The sequence below is a fragment of the Mesocricetus auratus genome, unplaced genomic scaffold, assembly GCF_017639785.1.
Source record: "Mesocricetus auratus isolate SY011 unplaced genomic scaffold, BCM_Maur_2.0 Super-Scaffold_100003, whole genome shotgun sequence".
NCBI lineage: Eukaryota > Metazoa > Chordata > Mammalia > Rodentia > Cricetidae > Mesocricetus > Mesocricetus auratus.
Genome location: NW_024429188.1, coordinates 98,627,934 through 98,634,093, shown reverse-complemented (window position 1 = coordinate 98,634,093; position 6,160 = coordinate 98,627,934). Strand labels below are relative to the sequence as shown.

At 37.9% G+C, this 6,160-nt stretch overlaps 1 non-coding gene across 1 annotated transcript; it reads right to left on the bottom strand.

Annotated features, from left to right (window-relative positions):
* Positions 1-4,275: 4,275 nt before the first annotated feature.
* Positions 4,276-4,384, bottom strand: LOC121140060. Its single transcript, XR_005876899.1, has one exon. It is a non-coding gene; the product is annotated as a U6 spliceosomal RNA (small nuclear RNA).
* Between the last annotated feature and the right edge of the window lie 1,776 nt (positions 4,385-6,160).

Sequence of the window (6,160 nt, the reverse complement as noted above, 5' to 3'; positions counted from 1 at the left end):
TGATCATCAGTCCTCCCTCTCTGTTACTGGCTTTCTTGAGTTCAGCACAGTACTTAACCAAGGGAGTCTGCCTCTTCTTTGATCAGCCACTAAATAAAGATTCTGTTTCCGAGACCCTCTGGCCATAGGATTGAAGGCTGGCACTCCCCAGATCTATGTCTAAAATCCATATATGAGAGAGTACATGCCATGTTTCTTTTTGTGACTGGGTTAACTCACTCAGGATGGTTTCTTCTAGTGTCATCCATTTGCCTGCGAATCTCATGATTCCATTATTTTTTTCTGCTGAATAGTACTCCATTATGTAGATGTACCACATTTTCTCTATCCACTCTTCAGGTGAGGGACATCTAGGTTGCTTCCAAGTTCTGGCAATTACAAATAAAGCTTCTATGAACATAGTGGAACAGACATCTTTGTTGTATGAATGGGCATCTTTTGGATATATGCCTAAGAGTGGAGTTGCTGGGTCTTGTGGTAGACTGATTCCCATTTTTCTGAGGAATCTCCATACTGATTTCCAAAGTGGCTGAACCAGTTGGCACTCCCACCAGCAATGGAGGAGTGTCCCCCTTTCACCACATCCTCTCCAGCATAAATTGTCATTGGTGTTTTTGATTTTAGCCATTCTGACAGGAGTGAGATGGTATCTGAGAGTTGTTTTGATTTGCATTTCCCAGATGGCTAAGGATGTTGAGCACTTTCTCAAGTGCCTCTCAGCCATTTTAGACTCCTCTATTGAAAACTCTCTATTTAGTTCTACAGCCCACTTTTTAATAGGGTCCTTTGGTGTTTTGGAGACTTGCTTCTTGAGTTCTTTGTAAATTTTGGAGATCAACCCTCTGTCAGATGTGGGATTAGTGAATATTTTTCCCATTCTGTGGGCTGCCTTTTTGTCTTGCTGACTGTGTCCTTTGCCTTACAGAAGCTTCTCAGTTTCAGTAGGTCCCATTTATTAATTGTTGATCTTACTGTCTGTGCTACTGGTGTTATGTTCAGGAAGCTGTCTCCTGTACCAATTCGTTCAAGGGTACCACCTACTTTCTCTTCTAAGAGTTCAGTGTGGCTGGATTTATGTTGAGGTCTTTTATCCGTTTGGACTTAAGTTTTGTGCATGGCGATAAACATGGATCGATCCGCATTCTTCTACATGCCAGTCTCCAGTTATGCCAGCACCATTTGTTGAAGATGCTTTCTTTATTCCATTGTATATTTTTAGCTTCTTTGTCAAAGATCAGATGTTCGTACGTGTGTGGGTTAATACCCGGGTTTTCAATTCGATTCCATTGGTCTACCTGTCTATTTTTGTGCCAATACCAAGCTGTTTTCAGGACTATAGCTCTATAATAGAGCTTGAGGTCAGGGATGGTGATGCCTCCGGACGTTGCCTTGTTGAACAGGGTTGTTTTGGCTATCCTGGGTCTTTTGTTTTTCCATACAAAATTGATTATTGTTCTTTCAAGGTCTGTGAAGAATTGTGCTGGGATTTTAATGGGGATTGCATTGAATCTGTAGATTGCTTTTGGCAGGATTGCCATTTTTACTACATTGATCCTACCTATCCAAGAGCATGGGAGATCTTTCCATTTTCTGAGGGCTTCTTTAATTTCTTTCTTTAAAGATTCAAAGTTCTTACGATTCAGGTCTTTCACTTGTTTGGTTAGCGTTACCCCAAGGTATTTTATGTTGTTCGTGGCAATTGTAAAGGGTGATGTTTCTCTGATTTCACTTTCAGCCTTTTTATCATCTGTATATAGTAGGGCTACTGATTTCTTGAGTTGATCTTGTAGCCTGCCACTTTGCTGAAGGTGTTAATCAGCTGTAAGAGTTCCCTGGTAGAGTTCTTTGGGTCATTGATGTAAACTATCATATCGTCTGCAAACAGTGAAAGTTTGACCTCTTCCTTCCCAATTTGTATCCCCTTGATCCCCCTTTGTTGTCGTATGGCAATAGCTAGAACTTCAAGTACCATGTTGAAAAGGTATGGAGAGAGTGGACAGCCTTGTTTTGTTCCTGATTTTAGAGGAATTGCGTTGAGTTTCTGTCCATTTAGTTTGATGTTGGCTGTTGGTTTACTGTATATAGCTTTTATTATGTTTAAGTATGTCCCTGTTATCCCAGATCTCTCCAAGACCTTTATCATGAAGGGGTGTTGGATTTTGTCAAAGGCTTTTTCAGCATCTAGTGAGATGATCATGTGATTTTTGTTTTTCAGCTTGTTTATATGGTGGATTACGTTGATGGATTTTTGTATGTTGAACCATCCCTGCATCCCTGGGATGAAACCTACTTGATCGTGGTGAATGATTGTTCTGATGTGTTCTTGGATCCGATTTGCTAGTATTTTATTGAGTATTTTTGCATCAATGTTCATGAGGGATATTGGTCTGAAGTTCTCTTTCTTAGTTGTATCTTTGTGTGGCTTGGGGATCAAGGTTATTGAAGCCTCATAGAAAGAGTTTGGCAAAGACCCTTCAGCTTCTATTGTGTGGAACACTTTGAGAAGAATTGGTATAAGCTGTTCTTTGAATTTCTGGTAGAATTCCGCAGTGAGGCCATCTGGACCTGGGCTTTTTTTGGTTGGGAGACTTTTGATGACAGCTTCTATTTCCATAGGGGTTATAGGTCTATTTAAATTGCTTATCTGTTCTTGATTTAATTTTGGCAATTGATAGCTGTCCAGGAAGTCATCCATTTCCTTTAAATTTTCGAATTTTGTGGAGTACAGGTTTTCAAAGTATGACCTAATGATTCTCTGGATTTCCTCAGAGTCTGTTGTTATGTCCCCCTTTTCATTTCTAATTTTGTTAATTTGCGTGTTCACTCTCTGCTGTTTGGTAAGTTTGGACAAAGGTTTGTCTATCTTGTTGATTTTCTCAAAGAACCAAATCTTCGTTGCATTGATTCTTTGTATTGTTTTCCTGGTTTCTACTTTATTGATTTCAGCCCTCAATTTGATTATTTCCTGGCGTCTACTCCTCCTGGGGAGTGTGCTTCTTTGTGTTCTAGAGCTTTCAGCTGTGATGTTAATTCTCTGGTATAACTGTTCTCCTGTTTCTTCATGTGAGCACTTAGCGCTATGAACTTCCCCCGTAGCTCTGCTTTCAAAGTGTCCCATAGGTTTGGGTATGTTGTGTCTTCATTCTCATTGAATTCGAGGAAGTCTTTAATTTCTTTTTTTATTTCCTCTTTGACCCAGGGATGGTGCAGTTGAGCATTATTCAATTTCCATGAGTTTGTAGCTTTTCTGCAATTTGTGTTGTTGTTGAATTCTAATTTTAAAGCATGGTGGTCTGATAAGATGCATGGAGTTATTCCAATTTTTTTGTAGCTGCTGAGGTTTGATATGTTGCCAAGTATGTGGTCGATTTTTGAGAAGGTTCCATGTGGTGGTGAGAAGAAGGTATATTCTTTTTTATGTGGATGAAATGTTCTATAGATATCTGTTAATCCCAGTTGGGTCATTACTTCTATTAGACCTTTTGCTTCTTTGTTGAGTTTTTGTTTGGTATTCCTGTCTAGTGGTGAGAGTGGTGTGTTGAAATCCCCCACTCTAACTGTGTGGGGCTTTAGATGAGATTTAAGTTCTAATAATGTTTCTTTAACGAATGTGGATGCCTTTGTATTTGGGGCATAGATGTTCAGGATAGACACTTCATCTTGGTGGGTTTCACCTGTGATGAGTATGTAATGACATCCTTCATCTCTTTTGATTGATTTTATTTTAAAGTCTAGTTTGTTAGATATTAGGATTGCTACCCCTGCTTGTTTCTTGGGTCCATTTGATTGAAAAAATGTTTCCCAACCTTTAACTCTCAGGTAATGTCTGTCTTTAAGGGTGAGGTGTGTTTCTTGTATGCAGCAGAAGGAAGGGTTCTGTCTTCGAATCCAATCTGCCAGTCTTTGTCTTTTTATGGGTGAGTTAAGGCCATTAACATTGAGGGATATTAATGACCAATGATTGCTCATTCTTCTTCGATTTACGATGGTTGTTGTTGGTGGAATTATGTGTGGAATTTCACCCCTTTGTTCTTTTGCCTGTTGGTAGAGAGGGATTCTCTAATGCTTATGTTTTTCTGGTTGTCGTTAGCTTCCTTGGGTTGGAGTTTTCCTTCCATAATTTTCTGTAGGGCTGGGTTAGTGGACACATATTGCTTGAATCTAGTTTTGTCATGGAATATCTTGTTTTCTCCGTCTATAGTGATTGAGAGCTTTGCCGGGTATAGTAGTCTGGGCTGGCATCCATGGTCTCTTAGTGCAGGTAGAATATCTATCCAGGACCTTCTGGCTTTCAGAGATTTTTGTGTGTCATCCTTGCGCAGGGGCCATGCTAATCTTCTCTGTATCGTTCCAATTTTAGTATATGTGCTGCTGAAGCGAGCACCACACACACATTTTTACTTGTATTTTGGAGATAAAACTCAGACCCTAGTTCTTGCAAAGCAACTGTTTCAATGATGGCATTATCTGCCCAGACAGTTATTGAACTTACTTTCATATATACTTAATTTTGTGGTGGTTTTTTGAGATTATAATATAATTTCAACATTTCTCCTTTAGCTTTCCTCCCTCCAAACTCTCCTATATTCCCCTCCCCACTCAATCAAATTCATGACCTCTTTTTTCAGTAATTGTTTTTACATACATATGTTTATGTGTGTATATGTATATTCCTAAATATAAACTGATCAGTCTGTATAATGTTACTTTTCCATATGTTTTCCGGAATGACTGTGTGGCACTGGGCAACCAACTGAGGAAGAACATCTCTCCCGCTCTCATCTTCAGTAGTCTATAGTTCAGTCATTCCTATGGTTATATTTCTTGGGGAAACCATTCATAGTTGATGTGATTTTTGCCTCCAAATAATGCTTGGAAAAACTTGTACTGGAGAATTTGTGAGTGATAGTGTTGTTGCTCCTATTTCCTTGGATGTTTCAAGATATAAATTTAGTTTAAGTAGTAGATATAGAACTATTCAGGTTGTTGGTTGATTGAACTTACAGATTATCCATGATATGATCATTTCATAATTTGTCTGTTTCATGAAAATGATCAAGTTTTTTGGCACGAATTATTGAAAATAATTCCTTATTGTCTTTCAAAGTACTCTACAGTTTGAAATAATTTCCTTCTGTCCATTCTAACATTACTGACTCCTGTCATCTGTTGTTTCTTCTCAACCCAAAACCCAGGATTGAATTTTATAAGTGTTATTGTTCTGATTCCAGGACCAGGATTTGTTTTATTGATTTGTATCACTTTTTCTCTGCTGTTGACTTGTGTTCTATGCTCTTTCTGAATCTCTTTTGGCTTTGCAATCTTATTTGGTTCTGTTTCTCTCCTTTCTCAAGCTAGAAGTTCAGATAACTGAATTGAAAGGTTTTTTTCTTTCCTACTATAAGGCTATTTTGTAAATTTTCCTCTGAGCATGTTTTAAATGTTTTCACATTTTATAGTATTTTCATTTTAAATTCAAAATTATTTTCTACTTCTTTTGTTATTTTCAAAAATAATGTTTTTAATAATTCTTTAAAAATTCCATTCAATGTGTCAAGTTTTATCATATTTACCCCTTAAAAAATTCTCCCAGATCTATCCCTATCTCTCTACCCAATTTCATGTCCTCTTCTTTTAAAGCCAAGCTAGTATTGAGCCAAAAAGTCCACCCCTACTGAGTATCTTTCATAGTGCTGGGAGTTTTTATGCATACTACCAGAGGATAAACATAATCATCAGTCTTACCCAGTTCTGAGCCCTGTGAGCTACGGTAACAACCGTCCTATCAAGATATGCTTACAGATGCAATAGTTGCATGAATTTCATGGGACTAACCAAACACATTCTGTTTGGATTTAAGGCCCATTCCATATTCTGTGATCCACTTCTAGCACTGTTACTGGGACCAAGAACCTGTCATCTCTCTGTCTCTATGTCTCTGTGTCTCTTTTCTCTTTCCTTTCCCCTTTCCATTTTTAATAAAACTTCTCACTACAAACAAAAGAAATCATTATAGGAGTTTTACTCAAAAAGGCTAACAAAGCAGGATAACACTAAATTTCCATTAACTAATGAATGGATAATAAAACTGTGGTATATCTATCCGGTCAAAATGTATTAATAATGAATCAATCAAATTAGTTGGTAAATCTCAAAAGCA